At 36.3% G+C, this 23816-nt stretch overlaps 1 protein-coding gene and 1 long non-coding RNA gene across 2 annotated transcripts in view; one reads left to right on the forward strand and one right to left on the reverse strand.

Moving 5' to 3' along the window:
• LOC100882509 (uncharacterized) overlaps positions 1 to 23816 on the reverse strand; it is a 79293-nt gene that overhangs the window by 34405 nt on the left and 21072 nt on the right. The gene's annotated exons all lie outside the window — the stretch shown is intronic.
• LOC105662285 (uncharacterized) lies at positions 1408 to 21438 on the forward strand. The gene is made up of 7 exons (XR_001095783.2): positions 1408 to 1987; positions 2259 to 2420; positions 2855 to 3027; positions 11362 to 11639; positions 16910 to 17187; positions 20180 to 20307; positions 20652 to 21438. It is a non-coding gene; the product is annotated as an uncharacterized LOC105662285 (long non-coding RNA).

Consider the following 23816-nt stretch of genomic DNA (forward strand, 5'->3'; position numbering starts at 1 on the left):
CATTAGAAGAACCGGGAAGAAAGGGGGATATAAAGCTGCTGATCTTCAACACATGGCTGTGTTTGAGCACTTTTCACGCGATGATCGCTGCAGATTAAATCGCGAGATGTTCGGCTTTATGATAGGGGATTTGAGGGTTGCGTGCAGGGAGAAGGAAATAAAAGTGGTAATAGCATCAATCGAGAGCAATGTGGATCGATATGTAGCACACGTAACACAAATAGGCACATATCTAAATGGTAAAATTTTTGTTACAAAATATTTCATATTTTTGATATAACTTTATAATAAAGCAGCCCTAAGAGAATAATTTTGTCTTATGAACTGAATATTTTAGTGGAGTCTGAACAACTGGGACACCCTGTACGTGACGTGCAACAGAATCCACCGTCATTTCGTATTTTTGCTGTGAATTTCTAATAAAGTAACCCTACATTGCTATAACATTCTAAGAACACAGTCTGATGGTGCAAAATTGGGACACCCAGTACGTGACGTGAAGCATCTCATATTTTTGTCATAGAGTTATAAAGTAAACCCACGTTAACTTTTCTGCTACATAACAAGTTAATAAATACAAGTTAATAAATTAACACAGAACGAGTTAGTACATTAATAAAGAAGGCGAACGTACACCATGTACATGGCGTCTGATCTGCAAAAATTTATGATTACGACGATGAATCACGAGCAGTTTAATATGGAAGGTTTATAGCGAAGTTCGTGCGTGAAACTCGAATTGATTAGCCTTTTTGTATTTAACCTGGGCCAGGGTGCAGTCAGGTGAACCGGGTTTTAATCAGTGTAATGTTCCGCCGCTTTCTTCGAGCAACGAGTGAATTGGATACAGAGAAAGCGCGATGACTCACGCGAATTAACGACTGGTTTTTTAACGTTGTCGATATTCTTTTAATTTTGATTTTGGAGCCCATCGTTGCACATCTCTGCGTGCTGCACGATATTTTTAATAGAAACCTCGTTAATTTCTTCGCGTTCGCAATGCTGTTCTCTTTAAGATCTTAACTTAGGGTATCAGATTATTACGAACTGTTATTACAAACTTGGAAGAAAATAAAAAATAACCACAGGAAGATGAATATTGCGCAGAGAAATATTCTAATAAAATATTTGATATTTGACGAAATATTTATTAGAAATAAATTATTGAACGCGCGGGTTTAAACTATTCTTCGGCCGCCATGTTTGTTCACTGCGCGCATGCGCAGTTCGAAATCTTACCCCTATTTGACTCAAACATTGAAATTGCTCGTATCCTCTATATAATTATCTCAGATAATTGTTTATCATAGTTAATATTTAATGATCCTAGTAAATATAATGTCTAAATAATAGATAACATCTTATTCTTCAAGTTTATCTCAGCACATCGTCATCCTTGCAGGTGGTCTACTCCCATAATCCAACAACTGATGCTGAATCAACAGTGACTCACTCCACGCACAAACTAAGGAAGCAATTACAAGATTTACCGACATTTACCAAAGGGAAAAGATAAACAGCAGCGATTGTTTCGTAACTCGGCAAACAATGTCATTTTGGAATTTCTTCTTTCAAACGAACGGCAAGCAAAAAGGTCAAGGACAAACGTTTAAATGACTGATCCAAGGACAAGTTGGAATTTCACGCTTTATTTTACCGGTCGCGAGCAAACACGATGAATCATAACTCTACCGGTTAAAGGAACTAGGATACTTTCGCTTTTCAGTGGCCTATGCAGTTATCGTTAAAACGGGAAAAGAAATCAATGGAACTGAGATACTGTAATCGTTCTGACAATGATTACAGAATAATACGATGTTGCGTTGTTAATGAATTTTTCAAAGAGTTGCTTTCTTTGGTGTCATTGTGGAAAGTTTATGGCTGTCGGGTCGTTAGAAAGCTGTGTGAAGTTGGGCTTGAAGTTCAGCAAGTCTGATACAAATTTTTAGTTCTGCAATTGTAAATTTCTTGGAGTCTAAGGTTTCAAGTATGTAGATTGAAATTTACATATTTTCAGATTTCCAAATATTCAAATTTTTCTTCTTCACATTTTTTAATCTTAAATTTTGCAAATTTTCCACGCTTCCAATTTCAAATTTGCAAATTTTCCATGCTTCCAATTTCACCTCTCAAGGTACCAAGGTATATTTCCAAGTTAGCTTATAATTTTGTATACTTTCCAAGCACCTTATACACTACCCTATGAGTGTTCCACTCATGGTGACACAATGGTATAATTATTAACGAATGTTCCACAGGTAGCAGCTTCCGTGGGGCAACAGTTACGAGGTGGCCCATGGAGTTCGAGCAACGGGTCAAACGTGACGTAACATCCGGACGACTTCTCGCGAGGTGGAAATGCTCCAAGGGAATCGACGAAGCGTGCAGACGCCACGCGTCGATCGCTTCTCGCGTTCTCGGTAATACAGCACGTTTCAATACGATCAGGGTGCAGATCCTTTTATACTTTTGTCTACGAACGAATAAAAGGCAAGGTTTACGAAGTACAACAAACGCGTGTTCTACTATCAACGCTAGACCCACGGCCATATAACGAACAGTCACATACGTTGACCACTGAGGTCCATCTTCAAACACGATCAAGTTACATGTCTTTCCTTAATTTTGGAGGGCCTTTTATGAGAAACAGTCTAACGAATGTACCTCCAAAAGATAATCAAACTCGAGTTCATAAGAAAATTTTTACTTGAAGCATGGTCATTTTAGGAAGTATTTAATAATTTTATTGAAACACCCTGTACGAAACGTCACGTCTTTACATAAAAATTTTTAGTAGAAACAATATAGACGTTTTGTGAAGTAATATTGAAACAGCCTGTACACCCTCTTCCAGCTCAGCGTCTAGCGTTTGCTGTCCCCTCCAGTGCATTGCCACATCGCATTCTCGAAGAATGAATCACTAAGAACCTGACGTACAAATACGCGAAAACGTGCGATCAACGCACGCCTCTCGCCTGCCTCGAGGAAACAGCCCGGAGGAAAAGATGCTTTCCCCTGCGAAAGCATGTATGTACTCCTTTTATACCTTCGTGGAGAAATTCGACCATGTTGAAATTGGTGAAAGAAAATATTTCTGTTGATTATTCTTTGGAGTCATCAGACTCTTCGGACACTTATGATCCTGAGGAGACTTGTGGTCCACTTATTTGGATCCATTATTAATATTATTGATGTTTCAAGATGTTCAAAATTATTGCTAATATTATTGATATTTCAAGATGTTCAAGACTATTGCTAGTATTATTGATATTTCAAGATGTTCAAAATTATTGCTAATATTATTGATATTTCAAGATGTTCAAGACTATTGCTAATATTATTGATATTTCAAGATGTTCAAAATTATTGCTAATATTATTGATATTTCAAGATGTTCAAAATTATTGCTAATATTATTGATATTTCGAGATGTTCAAAATTATTGCTAATATTATTGATATTTCAAGATGTTCAAAATTATTGCTAATATTATTGATATTTCAAGATGTTCAAAATTATTGCTAATATCATTGATATTTCAAGATGTTCTAAATTATTGCTAACATTATTGATATTTCAAGATGTTCAAAATTATTGCTAATATTATTGATATTTCTAGATGTTCTAAATTATTGCTAATATTATTGATACTTCAAGATGTTCTAAATTATTGCTAATATTATTGATATTTCAAGATGTTCAAAATTATTGCTAATATTATTGATATTTCTAGATGTTCTAAATTATTGCTAATATTATTGATACTTCAAGATGTTCTAAATTATTGCTAATATTATTGATATTTCAAGATGTTCAAAATTATTGCTAATATTATTGATATTTCTAGATGTTCTAAATTATTGCTAATATTATTGATACTTCAAGATGTTCTAAATTATTGCTAATATTATTGATATTTCAAGATGTTCAAAATTATTGCTAGTATTATTGATATTTCAAGATGTTCAAAATTATTGCTAATATTATTGATATTTCAAGATGTTCAAAATTATTGCTAATATTATTGATATTTCAAGATGTTCTAAATTATTGCTAATATTATTGATATTTCAAGATGTCCAAAATTATTGCTAATATCATTGATACTTCAAGATGTTCAAAATTATTGCTAATATTATTGATATATCAAGATGTTCAAAATTATTGCTAATATTATTGATATTTCAAGATGTTCAAAAATATTGCTAATATTATTGATATTTCAAGATGTTTAAAATCATTGCTAATATTATTGATATTTCAAGATGTTCAAAATTATTGCTAATATTATTGATATTTCAAGATGTTCAAAATTATTGCTAATATTATTGATATTTCAAGATGTCCAAAATTATTGCTAATATCATTGATACTTCAAGATGTTCAAAATTATTGCTAATATTATTGATATATCAAGATGTTCAAAATTATTGCTAATATTATTGATATTTCAAGATGTTCAAAATTATTGCTAATATTATTGATATTTCAAGATGTTCAAAATTATTGTCAATATTATTGATATTTCAAGATGTTCAAAAGTATTGCTAATATTATTGATATATCAAGATGTTCAAAATTATTGCTAATATTATTGATATTCCAAGATGTTCAAAATTATTGCTAGTATTATTGATATTTCAAGATGTTCAAAATTATTGCTAATATTATTGATACTTCAAGATGTTCAAGACTATTGCTAATATTTCAAGATCTTCCCATCAGTATTTGCTAAATTCAACTTCAGTAAATTTCGGTCATCCCTCCATTGAGTAATTCTTTAAAAAAAGATTCAGAATAACAAGCTAACTCAAATTGTCTCTAAAAATGTATATCCTGCAGTAAAGATCGTCCCATCACATGTGCATGTTTCCGAAGATATTTTTGTTTTGCAAAACATCCACGGTTACGTTTCAATAAATTTAACCGTCCTCCACTTTCCAAGGTTCGTCTTAAAAAACATATATACTATTCTGCACTTTCTACGAATCAAAAGTTGATTCTGTAAATAAACTCCGATCCATTTTTCTCTGATTACCTACACGGTTGATATAACCTATAAAAATATAACCGTGATTCCTGTTAACGTCCCAGCGAAATCCAGTGATCTACACGTGTTCAGAAGAGCAACCATAAGTCTGTATAATGTGAGGAGAGAAAAAAGAACAAGTACAATCTATAGAAGTAAAGTGAAGGAAAAGTTTCTCAAGGAATTAGTTTGTCTAACATTTCGAAAACGTATTATGGCATCGACACAGTCCTCCACTTCGCCAAGCAGCGTGTACCTTTTTTGGCTGCCGAAAATACGAATGGTGTCCGCAACGATTCCCCTTCTTGACCATTTCGTAGGCCGTTTGAACAATTTTAACAGCTGGCAGGCATTTCTCATGGAGGAAGTGTCGGGTCATCGACCCGTTGCGAGCATTTTCCTAGATGGCGAGTGAACTGAACCGAAGACGAGTTCCAGGTATCGTAAAGTCTGTTCGCGGAAGATTGACCTATCTAAGTTGACTTTGACTGCCGTCTTTGGGGGAACAGTCCGAGAAAAAGATAGGTGTATAATTGGAATTGTTGTCGAGTCGCTTTCTAAGTCGCTGTGTACACCTGGATGTAACGTTGCTTTCTTTGCATAGCGATTAGCGCGGCGCAGGAGCATCCTGTTATGCGACTTCGATTCCGACGGATTGAATGCGAAACTTCTCGAATCGTCTTCACAAATGTTTCATACTTTGTGAAACTTTCAAAGGATACCCACATTTTTTCAATTTGGAGATTTACGTATTTATAAATGTCCGAACATTTTTAGATGTGAACATCCAGAATGAAATGTTACTAGATTCAAATGCGCTTAAGTATCAAGGATCTGCAGATCTCAATGTGACTAGATTTCATTATCTTTAAATTCCTAATGTCTTTAGATTTGAAATATCTCCGGTATCTTAACGTTCATGGATTACAAGAACCCAAAACAATAACCCTAGATTCCAATACCCCAAATTCCAATCTCCCTAGACTCCAATCTCTCTAGATTCCAATCTTCCTAGATCCCAAACTCTCTAGATTCCAATCTCCCTAGATCCCAATCTCCTTAGACCCCAATCTCCCTAGGTCCCAATCTCCCTAGATTCCAATCTCCCTAGACTCCACTCTCCCTAGATTCCAATCTCTCTAGATTCCAATCTCCCTAGACCCCAATCTCCCTAGGTCCCAATCTCCCTAGATTCCAATCTCCCTAGATTCCAATCTCCCTAGGTCCCAATCTCCCATGATTCCAATCTCCCTAGTCCCCAATCTCCCTAGATTCCAATCTCCCTAGATTCCAATCTCCCTAGATTCCAATCTCCCTAGACCCCAATCTCCCTAGGTCCCAATCTCCCTAGATTCCAATCTCCCTAGTCCCCAATCTCCCTAGTCCCCACTCTCCCTAGATTCCAATCTCTCTAGATTCCAATCTCCCTAGACCCCAATCTCCCTAGGTCCCAATCTCCCTAGGTCCCAATCTCCCTAGATTCCAATCTCCCTAGATTCCAATCTCCCTAGATTCCAATCTCCCTAGACCCCAATCTCCCTAGGTCCCAATCTCCCTAGTCCCCAATCTCCCTAGATTCCAATCTCCCTAGATTCCAATCTCCCTAGATTCCAATCTCCCTAGATTCCAATCTCCCTAGAGTCCACTCTCCCTAGACCCCAATCTCCCTAGATTCCAATCTCCCTAGATTCCAATCTCCCTAGAGTCCACTCTCCCTAGATTCCAATCTCCCTAGATCCCAAACTCTCCAGACTCCAATCTCCCTAAATTCCAATCTCCTTAGACTCCAATCTCCTTAGACTCCAATCTTCCTAAACCCCCATCTCCCTAGATCCCAATCTCTCTAAACCCCAATCTCCCTAAACCCTAATCTCCCTAGATCCCAATCTCCCTAAACCCCAATCTCCCTAAACCCCAAATTTCCATTCCGTATAATGCATATATAACACATAAGAGCCGTGGCAATATAACGCGAGTGAAACTGCAAAGCTAAATAAATAAAAGTTAAATGCGAATCGTAGAAAAATTCCATTACTTTCCATAAAAGGTTTTGGAAAGGATAAGTTCTTTTGTTTGATGGAAACAACAGAGTTGCTATATTACAGAGCAAACATGAAAGAAGAAATTGGAGACGGGCAAGGCAATTAACGGTATCGATTTATCGGACGTAATTGGAGCTTGTTTCTCTGGCAACCGGTGGTGTCTAGCCGGGGAAATGAGGTACAATAAGGAAAAGGGGAGGAAAATAGTTTGGGAAATCTGTCCAACGAGAGACTCTCTCCGATAAATTAAACGGATGCGCCGGCTAACCTACCGCAACGTGGAATGCCGGGGAAATAACTTGGACCGTGGCACAAGCACCGCTACCAATTTTCGCGCTGATGTGTCTGGTCTATGGTACAGGCTCTTTCAAAAATAATTATTCTTCAATGTCATCGGGTAGAATTTTTTAGTGAACGTATACTGAATTCTGTAATTCTACAATTGTGAAACTTCTTAAGTATCATAATGCCGGTTCCTGAAATTAACACTAGAACTACCGACATGAAATGCTCGTTTATCGAAGAATGAAAAATAAAATGAAAAGGGAAATAAATATCAAAGCATCAAGTAACATATAGAACTAGTTTTTACCTCAACAAAATATGAAAGACACTTCCATAGAATGACGACAATAAAATTTTGCAATATAAAATGAGAAATCTGAAACCAGTCATTTTGACTGGTTGGTAGTTCTAGTGTTAACTTGATATCCACAGCCCTATATTACTGGTTACCTATGTTCTTAAACCTTAATAACTATAGAACTCTGAATACCTAAAAGCCAATATCCTTAGATCCTTAAATACCCGAATCCCTAAATCCCCAAATTCCTAAATTCCAAATCCCTATCCTCTAACTTCCTACTATGTCCCAACTCCTTATGTCCCCAAATCCATACACGTCCTCAAATCTCTACGTCTCCAAATCCCTACGTCCCCAATTCCCAGCGTCCCCAAATCTCAGAATCCCCAAATTCCACAATCCTTAAATCCCAGAGCCTCCAAATCCCAGAATCCCCAAATCCCAGAACCTCCAAATCCCTATGTCCCCAATTCCCAACGTCCCCAAATCTCAGAATCCCCAAATTCCACAATCCTTAAATCCCAGAACCTCCAAATCCCTACGTCCCCAAGTCCCAACGTCCCCAAATTCCACAATCCTTAAATCCCAGAGCCTCCAAATCCCAGAATCCCCAAATCCCAGAACCTCTAAATCCCTACGTCCCCAAATCTCAGTATCCCCAAATTCCACAATCCTTAAATCCCAGAACCTCCAAATCCCTACGTCCCCAATTCCCAACGTCCCCAAATCTCAGAGTCCCCAAATCCTAAAAGTCCCTAAATCCCAGAATTCCCAAGTCCCAAAAGTCCCCAAATCCCAGAACCTCCAGATCCCAGAATCCCCAAATCCCGCAACCCCTAAACCTCAGAACTCCCTATGTCCCAACTCCTTATATCCCAAGTCCCTAACCCCCCACTGCCTATGTCCTAAGTCCCCAACCCCTAAATCCCCATATCCCCAAATTCTCACTAAAATAAATTTGATAGCTGATACAGTTAAGTTCGCGCTGAAACTTATCTACTAAGGAGAGAATGCAGCGAATGTGTGTTAATAGCAGTTCCGCTAGTGCTAATCGGTTGATAGCAAAATTGCACCGGTGTCACGTCCTGAATGTGTAAAAGTCGTAAAATTACGTGTAACTGAATGAGTCATTGCATTACCATAGTACTTTATTACGAGTTACGTCATCCGCGGGAATAACCGTGGACAACATTCTTAGTCTTCTTTCTTCCCTCTCTACTTCATATACAGGTCATCATTCTTTTTTCCTTGCGATCACTTTTCTATTTCTATCAGACAAACTCAACGATAATTTTCTACGTTTCTAAATTCACCTTATTTCACCCCACTAAATAAATAAATAAATAATAAACCAGAAGGAAAGAAGAATAAAATAAAATACACAGATTAAAATAAGTAAAGTAAATAAGAGAGCAAAAATGTAATAGAAAAGAGAGAGCACAGTTCAGCGCCCAACGTTTCAATATTCCTTGAGCGTCGCACGCTGTCACGTAATCAGCATTTAATTAAAAAGAGGCAGATACACGACGGGGTTAAAAATATTCATTTGCGAGAAGGATATCGCACCTCATTGTCTGGTAATTCCGACGATTAATGAGAGAAGAGGGAGGCCAGCGAAGCTCGGAAATTGAATTGTTTGTCGCGACTTTATTGACGTTGCATGAGGCCTTAATTAATCACCTGCAGTACTCTATTACTTTATAATTATTCGTGTCCGTACACTCCTCCCTTTACCAATTAACGTTTTCCTATATCCTTTTTCTTCTCGATTTTTAATTGACAATTATTCTACGGTTCATTAAAAACTTTTTTCTCTTGTTTGTTTCATAATCCTTCACTGATAATGATCATATATATTCATTTAGAGTAACGATTATAAATAGTGAATGACAGTAATGATTGTGAAAATTGATTAATAATGATGACAATAGATATTGATTGACAATTATGATTAGTAAAAATTGATTGGCAATAATGATTAGTAAAAATTGATTGGCAATAATGATTATGAATATTGACTAATATTAATGATGATCAATATTGATTGAGAATGATGATTATCAATATTGACTGATAGTAATGATGATCAATATTGATTGACAATGATGATTATGAATATTGACTAATATTAATGATGATCAATATTGATTGACAATGATGATTATCAATATTGATTGATAGTAATGACAATCAATATTGATTGACAATGATGATTATCAATATTGACTGATAGTAATGATAATCGATATTGATTGACAATGATGATTATCAATATTGACTGATAGTAATGATAATCGATATTGATTGACAATGATGATTATCAATACTGACTGGTAGTAATGATAACCAATATTGATTGACAGTGATGATTATCAATATTGACTGATAGTAATGATAACCAATATTGATTGACAATGATGATTATCAATACTGACTGATAGTAATGACAATCGATATTGATTGACAATGATGATTATCAATATTGATTAATAATAATGATAATCAATATTGATTGATAATAATGATAGCAAATATTGAGTGACAATAATGATAGTAAATATTGATTAATAATAATGATAATCAATATTGATTGATAATAATGATAATCAATATTGATTGATAATAATGATAGTAAATATTGATTAATAATAATGATAATCAATATTGATTGATAATAATGATAGTAAATATTGAGTGACAATAATGATAGTAAATATTGATTGATATTAATGATAGTAAATATTGATTGATATTAATGATAGTAAATATTGATTGATAGTAAGTACAATAAAAATTGATTAATACGACGAATACCAAATGTATGACACAGAAGAAAATGAATGTAGAGCACTGTTTATATGACTGTAACGTATCTATTGAATTTCTACGATGAATTTAGACGGAAGTCACTACCGGTTCAAGTACAGTTACTATCCAACTAATTCGTGACTGAATCATCGATAGATACTCTCCAAACAAGTAACCGCAAAGTGTCGGCTTTGCGAACCTGACTTCTTATTCGTTCACGTACTTTGATAACATTCGATAGATAAATATATATTCTTGTAGTATAAGTGTACAATAAACTTGTATAATTTATTATACATACATAAAATTATTTGAATGATTTCAACGTTGAAATGTTGAGAGTGTGCTCAGTCTACCATAAGGATATGTTATTACAATTGAACGGGTGCAACAAATATTTTTAGAGAGCGAAACCTTTCGAAACGTCGCGTTTGTCGCGACCAGATGTGACTTCTCTATTTTAGAGATTGCCCCTTAAACTCTTTAGTTTTCTTCTTAACCCTCCTTCACTGAAAATAACTCGAAACCTTAAGGGGAAACCGAACGAGAGACGGAAATTAACGGAACATCCAGAGACGCTGTTTCAAGAAACAATTTCTCATTAATTGCTAAACTTCATTTTTATCAATTCTGTTATTTAAATAAACAGTTCCGGTTATTATCACTCAATTTTCACTATCATAAATCATTTTCATTGTGTACCTAATAAATACACATAAATTTATGTAATACTTTAACCAAAGAATTTCGTATTACCTAATACACAAGCTACAATAATCTTACAAACAGTAATGAAATATAAAAATTCATAAAATTCCTAACGATGTTTTATCTGCCCGTCACAATCAATTAATCTTAAACAAACTAACGTATTGAACACGTTGTACTTCCTTTAAAAGCTCCTTTTATTTTCGACGGGAATTATTTTTGATGGATGGATCATGCCTAGCCATCAATCAATCAATTTCAAACGCAAGAGGTTAATGGATGTCTGAAGCCTGTACGCTTTCACGGGGAACGCATAGTTACAATTTCGATGCACGAAAGTAAATTTTAGATATGCTTTCGGTGAATCGGGGAATTGCTGATCTAATTTGTGGGGAGAAGATGATACGATCGTGGGTCAATGGTGGGTCAATCTGGAAGATGCAAGTGCAGTGATGCGAGTCAACGATCCGTGAGTCTCGTGATTTATAGCTCTTTTTATTCTTTTTTTGCGACAGATGAAATAGAATGATAGTGACTTTTTCAAATTTCGAAAGCCACGAATTCTCAATAGAGTTCCAAATCTACAAATTCGTAATCTCTACATCCCCTAATCGATAAACTTCCAAATACCTAAATCCCCAAATCTCTACATCCCCAAATCCCCACATCCCCAAATTTCCACATTCCCAAATTCCCACATTCCCAAATCCCCACGTCCCCAAATCCCCACGTCCCCAAATTCCCACGCCCCCAAATTCCCACGCCCCCAAATTTCCACGCACCCAAAATCCCACGCTCCCAAATCCCCACGTCCCCAAATCCCCACGTTCCCAAATCGCCACGTCCCCAAATTCCCCACATCTTCAAATTCCCCACGTCCCCAAATTCCCCACGTCCCCAAATTCCCACGCCCCCAAATTTCCACGCACCCAAAATCCCACGTCCCCAAATCCCCACGTCCCCAAATCTCCACGTCTCCGAAATCCCTACACCCCGAAATCCCCACGTCTCCGAAATCCCTACACCCCGAAATCCCCACGTCCCCAAATCCCCACGTCCCCAAATCCCCACGTTCCCAAATCCCCACGTCCCCGAAATCCCCACGTCCCCAAATCCCCACGTCTCCAAATCCCCACATCCCCAAATCCCCACATCCCCAAATCCCCACATCCCCAAATCCCCACATCCCCAAATCCCTAAACTCCCAAATCCCTAAACTCTCAAAACCTTAAACTCCCAAATCCCTAAATTCCCAAATCCCTAAGCTCCTAAATCCCCAAACTCCCAAATCCCCAAATCCCCAAATTCTTAAACCCCTAAATCCCCAAATCCCCAAATCCCCAAAATTTCCACTCTCGATCCGAAAATTCGCAAAATCAGCTCCCTCGAACGAAAGCAGATACGCTGTTCGGCGCACTGTTCAACTATGGCCGAGAAATTCTATTATTATCGTTGTTAAGACCGCCATAAAGTTCAGAGAACCGGTTTTATTTTGCGAATAACGATGCTGCTCGGGAACATCGCCGTTCCGGGTGGAGAATAGCGATGTAATGTTACGTTCGTGCACGTGAATGTCGTTTTTCTGCAGTTTCGATTTCGTTGGATGATTTTAGATTCTGTGTGCTGGCTTGATAAACAGTTTTTGCTGCTCAGATTATGGTAATAGATTGTGCTGTGGCTATATAGATAGAGGTTAGAGATACAGGCTCTTTCAGGGGACTGTAGAAAGTTTACACAATTTATTAGAGAAAAATTTCTAAATGTACAATGTGTACATGTAGAATACATATGTAGTCACAAATAAATACACATATGTGTATTTATACATTTGTACGTTTGTATATTTATCTACTTGTACATGTATGTATTTGCAAATATGTAAAATTGTACATTTTTAAATTTACAAATTTAAAAATATAAAAATTTGTCAAATGTAAAAATGTGGATATGTGGACATGTGCATATGTGGACATATGAAGACTTCAATGTGGAAGTATGGTAATGAGCTGATATGACAACACGGCAATATAGAAAGATAAAAATTTGGTAAAAATTCATATGTGAGAATCTAAAACCATGTGGTCTTCACATATTAGCATATGTGAGTACACATATGAGAAACTGGAGATGTGGTACAACTATATGAGGATTTGGGAATGCAGTAATGAATACGTATGAATGTATATGAAAATAGAATAGAACATATGAGGATGTAGGTATTTGAACAAATGAGGAGAATAGAACATATGAGGATGTAGGTATTTGCACATATGAGAATGCAGAAATAGCACGATATTGCAATATGAGGATTTTACGGAAATAAAACTTGTGAAAGGGGTTTATAATGGTTACGTACGGAATTAAGGAATTTGTATACCAATCGCCGATCCCTTGTTTGTGTCACGGGCAAAATTAGCTCAGCAGGGAAAACGTTTTAACGAACTTAATTAGAGCCAGTATCGTAACGCTGTAATGGAACACCATGGGTGTGTTCTTTGTTTCATGGCATTGTTATCGCGTGTTGCGATTCTAGAATACAGATAACGCTTTCGTGTTTTAACCTAGTTAAACTTTAACTACTCGAAAATGTTCCATTTCTATTTTTTTAATATTCGTGAATTTTAAATTCCTCAAGTATAAGATTTACTGATATGTGAATGTGTCAGTCAAAAACATTGCTAGAGCATGAGGAAAAAAATTACTAAAAATTTGATTAAAGACAGTCATAAAAGAGACAACTCATTCCTAATCTTGACGAACACCAGTAAAATTTTGCAATTAAATAAATTTTCCAGAATTCTAAAATTTATCATAAGTTAACCTTCTAATAAGAAGGTAGCCAAAAAGCAGGTAATTCCATAAAACAGCAGTTCGCCCGAGGGTGAAATGATGTACAGTGAAAATCACTATAATAGAACGTAATGGAGGCACGTTGAATCGGCGTTTTCACGCGCGAGAACCCATAATGTTCCCCGTCGGGTTAAGGTAACTTGTTGCATGAAATCCGCCCACGGAAGAAAAATGAGGATAGAAAGGGGCAATGCACCGGCGTAGGTGTGGCAGACGATTCCCAGAAAATCGCGATTTTTACCAGGATATTGAAGCATCAATCGAGACGTCTGGCCTTTCACCGTTCCTCGAGGAACGAGATTAGTTCCATGTATCACGCGAACCGAGCAAAGATCAAAAGCTAGGCTTAAAGGCAATCCGCATGATCGGAATTTCGTGGCAAGTGCAACGGGCCTTTGTGTTCGCTTGATCTAAGAAACGAAAAGGTCGTGTCTTCGCGGAATAGTCGAGAGAATAGGAATAGGAGTGGCACGGATATCTTTCCTTAGGGAATTTAGGAGGTTAGGGTATCTACAAGATGATTCGTTTTGATGTGAGGACACTTGCGAAGATTTTGCATGTTTTCGATTTGGGAAATATTTCAGGGTTTTTGTAATTATGGAATTTATAGATTTGTATATTTTTAGGTATCATGATTATGATAATTATTATTGTGATTATTATACTTGTTCTTATTTTTATTATTCTTGTCTTTTGATCATGTTTTACGTATGTATGATTATGATCATAATTATTGTGATTATTATACTTGTTCTTATTTTTATTATTCTTGTCTTGTGATCATGATTTATGTATGTATGATTATGATCATAATTATTGTGATTATTATACTTGTTCTTATTTTTATTATTCTTATTTTATGATCACGATTTATGTATGTATGATTGTGGTCATAATTATTGTGATTATTATACTTGTTCTTATTTTTATTATTCTTGTCTTATGATCATGATTTACGTATCTATGATTATGATCATAATTATTGTGATTATTATACTTGTTCTTATTTTTATTATTCTTATTTTATGATCATGATTTATGTATGTATGATTGTGGTCATAATTATTGTGATTATTATACTTGTTCTTATTTTTATTATTCTTGTCTTATGATCATGATTTACGTATGTATGATTATGATCATAATTATTGTGATTATTATACTTGTTCTTATTTTTATTATTCTTGTCTTGTGATCATGATTTACGTATGTATGATTATGATCATAATTATTGTGATTATTATACTTGTTCTTATTTTTATTATTCTTGTCTTGTGATCATGATTTATGTATGTATGATTATGATCATAATTATTGTGATCATTACATGTGATCATATAATAAAAATGTCTGTTAATCACGTCTTCTAAATTCATTTTTTTAATACATGCAAGATACAGTTTTGTAAAAGAAACGTGCGAGGAAGTTAAAAATAAAGAAGACGTGTCAGCCGGAATTACCCCAATCGATTTAAAGAACTGAGCCAGCAAAGCCGCTCGATTACGAAGAAAGGAGAGCAGCGTTTAGATGATCCGAATGATTTGTTACTTTCTTGAGCTAATTTACGTAGAAACCGGCGCGTTGAAATTGTATGAAATTAGATCGACAGAAGCGCGATTCATCTGCCTCGTATTTTCTGCCCCGCCGCGTTTCTAGTCAATTTAACGGTCCTGATGTTGTTGGTAATTTTCTTTTCGGCCTTTTTTTTTTCTCTTTAGTTCTTGCTTTTTATTTCTTCTTTTCTCGCCGCGTGCCGGCGAAGAATTCGAAAACGCGGCGCATTCATGGCCGAGTGAGTAAGCTTGTCCGAGTTTAGACGCCTTTCTCTGTAACGGCTAGTTTCGACGAATCTTCTGATCTTGACGATACTGTATTGATCTGCTTATTTTTTATTGTAAGGGAGTAGTTGGATAATTTCTTGTGTGGAGAACGTTCGTTGTTATACATGACTTCATGTGTGTATAATGTTCATTATTAATATATGACTTCATATGTGTATAACATTCATTGTAATACATTGACTTCATGTGTGTATAATGTTCATTATTAATATATGACTTCATGTGTGTATAACATCAAATGTAATACATCACTTCATATGTGTATATTGTTCATTGTAATACATCACTTCATATGTGTATAAAGTTCATTGTAATACATGACTTCATATGTGTATGAAGTTCATTATAATACATGACTTCATGTGTGTACAATGTTCATTATTAATATATGACTTCATGTGTGTACAATGTTCATCATTAATGTATGACTTCATGTGTGTATAACATTCATTGTAATACATGACTTCATGTGTGTATAATGTTCATTATTGATATATGATTTCATGTGTGTATAATGTTCATTATTAATATTATATGACTTCATGTGTGTATAATGTTCATTATTAATACATGACTTCACGTGTGTATAATACTCATTATTAATATATGACTTCATATGTGTATCACGTATGTTGTAACACATGATATCATGTATGTGCAATGTTCACGATAGCATATCATTTTATATATATAAAATGTATGAAGTTAACAATAGTACATGAATTTATACATGTGTGATGTACATGATAACACATGACCTCATCTACATATGTGTACTGTCCATAATAAGTTACATGATTTCATAGATGTACAATATTCATATTAATAAATGCTTTCATGTACCCACAGTCTTCTACAAAAATATAATTTTCTCTTCAACCAAAACCATCTAATATCCACATATGTAAAAATAAAATTACACACGTGAAATAATTATTGTACTATTTAGACCACCTTTAGCATATGTGATAAGATAAATGATACTAGACTACATAAAAGATTTGTCAAGCTAAGTTTGATGGAATTTAACGAAATTTTCTTTGTCCAGTCTCGAGAGTACCGTGTGCAGGAGCATCACGTTCAATAAGTGTGTTCCCCGTCCGTTTCTCCCGGACAAAAATGAAATTCATCCGGCAAGCAATGCAAGGAATGTCGCCGTGAATCAGACGCGTTCGCACGCCCGCTAAAATTGGAACTGGCTGGCGTCATAAACGTAAAAAGCCGCGTGGAAACGCAGCTTTCTATCGTGTCTTCGGTCTGAACGTCGATTTTAGCCGTTTTCCGAACGAAAAGCATCGGAGACGATCGAGGACTTGTGTCTTTTTGGTATTGTATTCTATTTTACAAATGTAAGATTCTTCAAATTTCATAATCGGGGAAATATCAGAAATTTCAAGCTTGAAGATGAACACTTACTTAATTCCCTAAATTTTCAATTCTAAGATCTCAACATCTAAGGTCTCAAATCCCCAATCTTCAATTCGACAACTTTCTTAATCCACAAATCTTCAAATTTCCAATTCGACAAATCCCCAAGTCTCTAAATCTCCCATCTTCAAATTCCAAAATTCCGAAATCCCTAAATGCTGAAGTCTCTGACTTCTCAAATTCTAAACCTCAAATCTCAAATCCCGAATACCTAAATCCTGAAGTTCCTGACTTCTCAAATCTTAAACCTCAAATCCCAAATCTCTAAATTCTGAAGTCCCTGACTTCTCAAATCTTAAACCTCAAATCCCAAATCTCAAATCCCTAAATCCTGAAGTCCCTGACTTCTCAAATCTTAAACCTCATATCCCAAATCTCAAATCCCTAAATCCTGAAGTCCCTGACTTCTCAAATCTTAAACCTCATATCCCAAATCCCTAAATCTTGCAATCCCAAATCTCAAATCCCTAAATCGTCCAATCCCAAATCCCTAAATCTTCCAATCCCAAATCTCAAATCCCTAAATCGTCCAATCCCAAATCCCTAAATCTTCCAATCCCAAATCTCAAATCCCTAAATCGTCCAATCCCAAATCCCTAAATCTTCCAATCCTAAATCTCAAATCCCTAAATCGTCCAATCCCAAATCTCAAGTCCCTAAATCCCTAAATCCTCCAAACCCCAAACCCCAAACCCCAAACCCCAAACCCCTAAATCCCTAAATCCCTAAATCCTTCAATCCCCAAACCCCTAAATCCTCCAATCCCTAAATCCCTAAATCCTCCAATCTCAAATCCCTGAATCCCTAAATCCTCCAATCCCAAATCCCCAAACTCCCAAACCCCTAAATCCCTAAATCCCTAAATCCCTAAATCCTCCAATCCTCAATCCCTAAATCCCCAAACCCTTAAATCCCTAAATCCCTAAATCTTCCAATCCCAAATTCCCAAATCCCCAAACCCCTAAATCCCTAAATCCTCCAATCCCAAATCCCCAAACCCCTAAATCCCCAAAATCCTGAAACCTCGAATTCCCTAAATCTCCAAACCTGTACCCCTTTCAGCATCTAAAATAAAATACACCTCGACACACCTGCTTTCTCTACCCATCGAACATATTAAATTGCAACACCAAGATCGAAAATCCGTAGAAAATATTGCAATGTAGAAATCCGCGATAGAAAACAGCAGCGTGGTCCAATTAGAGACAGAGAGGATATTGCGAGAGGTCCGCTTCTCCATCAATGATTTTGTAGCAAACGCTTAACGGTATCAGCCGAACGAAAAAGGAAACCGACTAAGAAGCCTTTTGATAGACATAATGACCGCGAGTACACCGATAAATTTCGAAAAGCGCAGTTCGATCACGTCTTACCTCGATATCGATCTACTGGCAATCGTTTCCGGTAATTAAGTTGCACGATCGACGGTTAAATATCTGTTTGCCAATCTTCGATACTATTATAGTAACTGCTGGAGTTATGGTTTGTTTGAGGAACAAATAAAATTGCATGACGTTTATATTTCGATGTTGAGGTAATAAGCAGCTGGATAGTGCTTCGATTGAGAAATTGTGTAAACTGTATTGGGACTTTTTAATGGATTTTCTATTTATTTTTGTTGGGTACTGTTTAAATAGCGTGTGGATGAAACTACCTGTTCTTATGACGTGATTAAAGATTTGAGAAGGGAGATTTATTAAATGTGAATATTTGATGGATTAATTTGAAGAATATGAACATATATATACAAAAATTTTAAATAATATAGCTAACTGAATGTATATAAATTTAAAATAATACAGCTAACTGAATATATATATAAACTTGAAAGAATATAAACGATTGAATAAACATAAACTTGCATTAAAAAATCTGCCTAAATATAGCAGTCAACTCCTCATAAATCCATATGTATAACAAATGCTATAAATACACGATATCCTCTCTTTTTACACTCGCACGTGTGATTCAACTGAACTAGCTTCCTCCAAGGAATGAAAACGTTATTTAGTACGGTGAGTGTAACAGTGATAACGACATTGATGGATTTTCTGATGACGGTTATTAACACGTTAACCGGCACACTGAGAACCGGTATGCGTAGTAAAAACACGTTGAGACTCTAGTTATTTACGATGAGTGGTTCAGTTTTCGAACTTAAAGTCTGCTACCGTGCAGTGATAATGGTATACAAAGTATACAAGACCCTCTTCTTTTATTTTCTTATACTTCATATGTTGCTGAAGTAATTGTGCAATGCGTCCCAAAAATAATTTTTATTATTGTGCCACAGAATTTTGTTGTAATAAAGAATTTTGTTATTGCACCACAGAATTTTGTTGTATTAAAGTATTTTATTATTGCACCACAGAATTTTGTTGTAATAAAGAATTTTATTATTGCACCACAGAATTTTGTTGTAATAAAGAATTTTATTATTGTACCACAGAATTTTGTTGTAATAAAGAATTTTATTATTGCACCACAGAATTTTGTTGTAATAAAGAATTTTATTATTGCACCACAGAATTTTGTTGTAATAAAGAATTTTGTTATTGCACCACAGAATTTTGTTGTAATAAAGAATTTTATTATTGCACCACAGAATTTTATTGTAGTAAAGAAAAATATAGTTTCATTCAAATAATTGCATTTTAACACTTGTCAGATTATTATAACATTGGTCATATGTTTAATAGTGGCATGATAATTATAATGTTTGCGACTACTGTTATTTTGTGTTACAATATTATAGATATTACCTGGAACACGAGTGAAAAACCTGTAACGTTAGAGTGATTTATATCTGCCTTATTAGAAAGAAAAATGATTAAATGAAAAATTTGAAGTTGTTAAACAGGAGACTGATCTTCGTGTATGCTAATTACAGGTTTACTCCAGAATTCATGCAGTCGGATGAGTAACGAGCACAGAGCAATTAATACGATCTGGGGAACGAAGAAAAGATTTCTCGAAGCTCGTCGTGGCATGGCAAATTTTCTCTAGGTATTTTATTAGGTAACAGCATTCAATTATATACTAATATCTTTTCAGATCCCAACATTCTCAGATTCCTAGATCGATACCTAGATTTCTAAATTTCTACATTCCTAGATTTCTACGTTCATAGATTTCTAGGTTCCTAAATTCGTAGATCACTAGATTCCTTCAATTTGTAGATTTAACTTTGCAGATTCCTAGATTTAGGAATTCCACGATTTGGAGACTTGTCTATTAAAGAAGATTTGTGATTTTAGGAATTTAATATTTTCTTACTCAAGAATTTGAAGACTCAGGACAAAATATAAAAATCCTAATCAGAAACAGGTCCGTCATAAAAGTTATTTGCCAAAATATCGCAGACTATCCGGATCAGTCGCCGTTTTTCCACGACCGGCAATCTGAAGGGAGAGTGAAAAGTTATTGCGACGGCGTAGGATCGAGCCGATCCTGAATCACCGGCGATGGATGTGTAGGGTAAAAAAAGGTGAAAAGAAGGAACGAGACCAGGAGGAGACGGAGAGAGCCGTCCTTCCCGGGTGATTCACCGGGTTTGCGGTTTGGTTACCTCAGTCTCTACCGACCAGACACGAGTACGGACAAGTGGTTCTCATCGTCGAGGCGAAATCTAGTGACCCTTTGCTAGTGAACAACTCGAATTTCATCGGAGACTGTGTTCATTTTTAAAGGGTGTAAAAGGGTTTCAGAGATACGTCTGAAACGTGGGGAAGATGGATCCAAGGGTATTTCTAGGAGCGGTAACCCCTTTCGTAGGGTACATGTACGCTATTTTAAATTACTCCTCAATTTTAAACAAAAAATCATAGCTGATACATAAATTTATCGAACATTCTTACAAGTCATATTCCTGGATTTGGCAATATAACGAGAGTCACTTGCGAGTCCCTATCACATGTCACTCAGGGTGCACCACGTGCTGAAGCACTTAATTAACGCTAATTTACCTCAACCTAACCGGTTTATACGACAAACCTCATTTCCAATTACAAGAGCTATTAGGAAGCTTTCAAAATGTACATTAACCTGCATCCAAACAAATCAATCACGGTATCAGCTTGTCCACGCACTATCCATCACTCAATTACTGTTATAAACCAGTTTAGATGTACGTATGAACATCCTATACATGTGAACGTTCTTAGGAACATCCTTTACATATGAACGGTCTATACATATGAACGTCGTTTACATATGAACGTCGTTTACATATGAAAGTCGTTTACATATGAGCGTCCTTTACATATGAAGGTCCTGTACACATGAACGTCCTTTACATATGAACGTCCACTACACATGAACGTCCTTTACATATGAAGGTCCTATACATATGAACGTCCTCTACACATGAACGTCCTCTACACATGAACGTCCTTTACATATGAAGGTCCTGTACATATGAACGTCCTTTACATATGAAGGTCCTGTACATATGAACGTTCTTTACATATGAACGTCCTCTACATATGAACGTCCTCTACACATGAACCTCCTATACATATGAACGTCCTTTACATATGAACCTCCTATACATATGAACGTCCTTTACATATGAATCTCCTATACATATGAACGTCCTTTACATATGAACCTCCTCTACACATGAACGTCCTTTACATATGAACCTCCTCTACACATGAACGTCCTCTACATATGAACGTCCTCTACACATGAACCTCCTATACATATGAACGTCCTATACATATGAACATCCTCTACACATGAACGTCCTTTACATATGAACCTCCTCTACACATGAACGTCCTCTACATATGAACCTCCTGTACATATGAACGTCCTATCCTTATGAACACCCTTTATACATTAACGTCCAAAAGTCCACACACGTAAAGGTAAAAACTCGTAGTGTCGGTAAAACAGCATCGATTGCATATCGTCTGCCGAAAGTTTGCCCTAAAAAGGTGAGGCGATCGCAGGTCGGTAAAAAAAAGAAAAACGTGGTCGATTGCATAACGACGGTCTGGTAGAGGCAGGATGATTCTCGTTGGCCGACTGTGGCGACACACGACGAGCAGGGTAAGCGTGGAGCCGCATGGCAACAGCGGAACCGTGTTAAAATATCGCAATAAGGTATTAAACAAAGGAATCCGGGAGGAGCTGAAGCAAGACCGCGGTTACTGAAGCGAAACTGAAGGCTGAAGCGTTTCTTCGTCTTGAAAGGACTCGTTCCTTCCTTCCATTCACAACAACGATTCCTCCCGGCTCCTCTTTTCACCGATCGTTTCACCGGCTATCCTGCCACCTCTAACTAACCGGGGTCTTTGCTCTAGACCTCCTCACCTGATCTAATCTCTTGATCGGGACACGCTAGATCCGTTTTCGTGATACCTATTCGCACGTAGCTTCACTGTTTTCTATGGGTACTTGGAGTAGTTGGGAGTTTGGGTATGTTGGAGGTTGGGGCAGGTGATAATGTGGACATTTTCATATGTGACGTAGGATATTCTTATATGTGACATGGGACATTCTCGTATGTGACATGGGACTTCAACTTAACAAGTTTACGAACTTTAAACAATTTCAGACATTTGATAAGTTGAAGTTTGAGATATTTGGCAATGTAGAAGCTTGGGAAGTTGGGAAATTAAACACTTGATTCTGACAATTCTGCAAGTGAATATTTAGGGTACCTGCATCAGTGCTAAATAGTGTAGTAATGTCCAGTGAACCACCCAAATTTCCAACCTAATAATACCAACTATTTATCAAGATCCCCAAACTCAAAAATACCAAACTAATCCCCTAATTCTAAAAATATCAAATTCAAACTAAATGCACTCCTCAGTGCGTGCAACCTCAATTCCACATATTCGATAAAGAAACATAAATTTTGCTATCGAACAAAGTGTTGCATGTACCGTAATTCCTTTTACGTCCCAAAACGGTGATTCCTTTTTGCCCGGCGTGCACGGCAATTAAAAAAAACGTAACCACATTACGCGCGGTGCATCGTGGGACTTGATACTGTACAATTTAACTGCTATCCCGTTTCGAGCGAGTCTATTCGCATGCTCGCCGCCGTATACGAAAGTAGTAAGCGTGGCCACTTTAACCAGACGTACGTTTCTTCCGCTTGTTTGTTTTCGCCCTTTATTCTTTAATACACGCTGCGGCCTCTTCTCTGCTTTTTCCCCGCGTTAATCCACCGCGGCTGCCCCTTTCTCCGCAGTTTCCTCGTCCATAAATATGCAGATGACTTTTAATTAGACGCACTCGGAATTCACCGCACGCTCGTCCACTTGCAGCTGCACTTTAGACGTCGCGCTGTCACTTGGCTCCCGTTTTTCTTCTTTTCTTTACGCGGAATATTAACCCCCCTCCGCGTTTTCGCTCGATTTTCAATTTTTCATTTTCTGTTTATACAACCGAGTATTTTTAATTTTTCTGCGCGACGTACAGTCCGACATCGAAATTTCGCTTCGATGGAAACGCGCGTGATTTTTTATTCGCGAATAATCAAGGGTCTAGGGATATTTCAGATATTAGAA

The sequence above is a fragment of the Megachile rotundata genome, chromosome 16 (genome assembly GCF_050947335.1).
Source record: "Megachile rotundata isolate GNS110a chromosome 16, iyMegRotu1, whole genome shotgun sequence".
In the NCBI taxonomy this organism is placed as follows: Eukaryota; Metazoa; Arthropoda; class Insecta; order Hymenoptera; family Megachilidae; genus Megachile; species Megachile rotundata.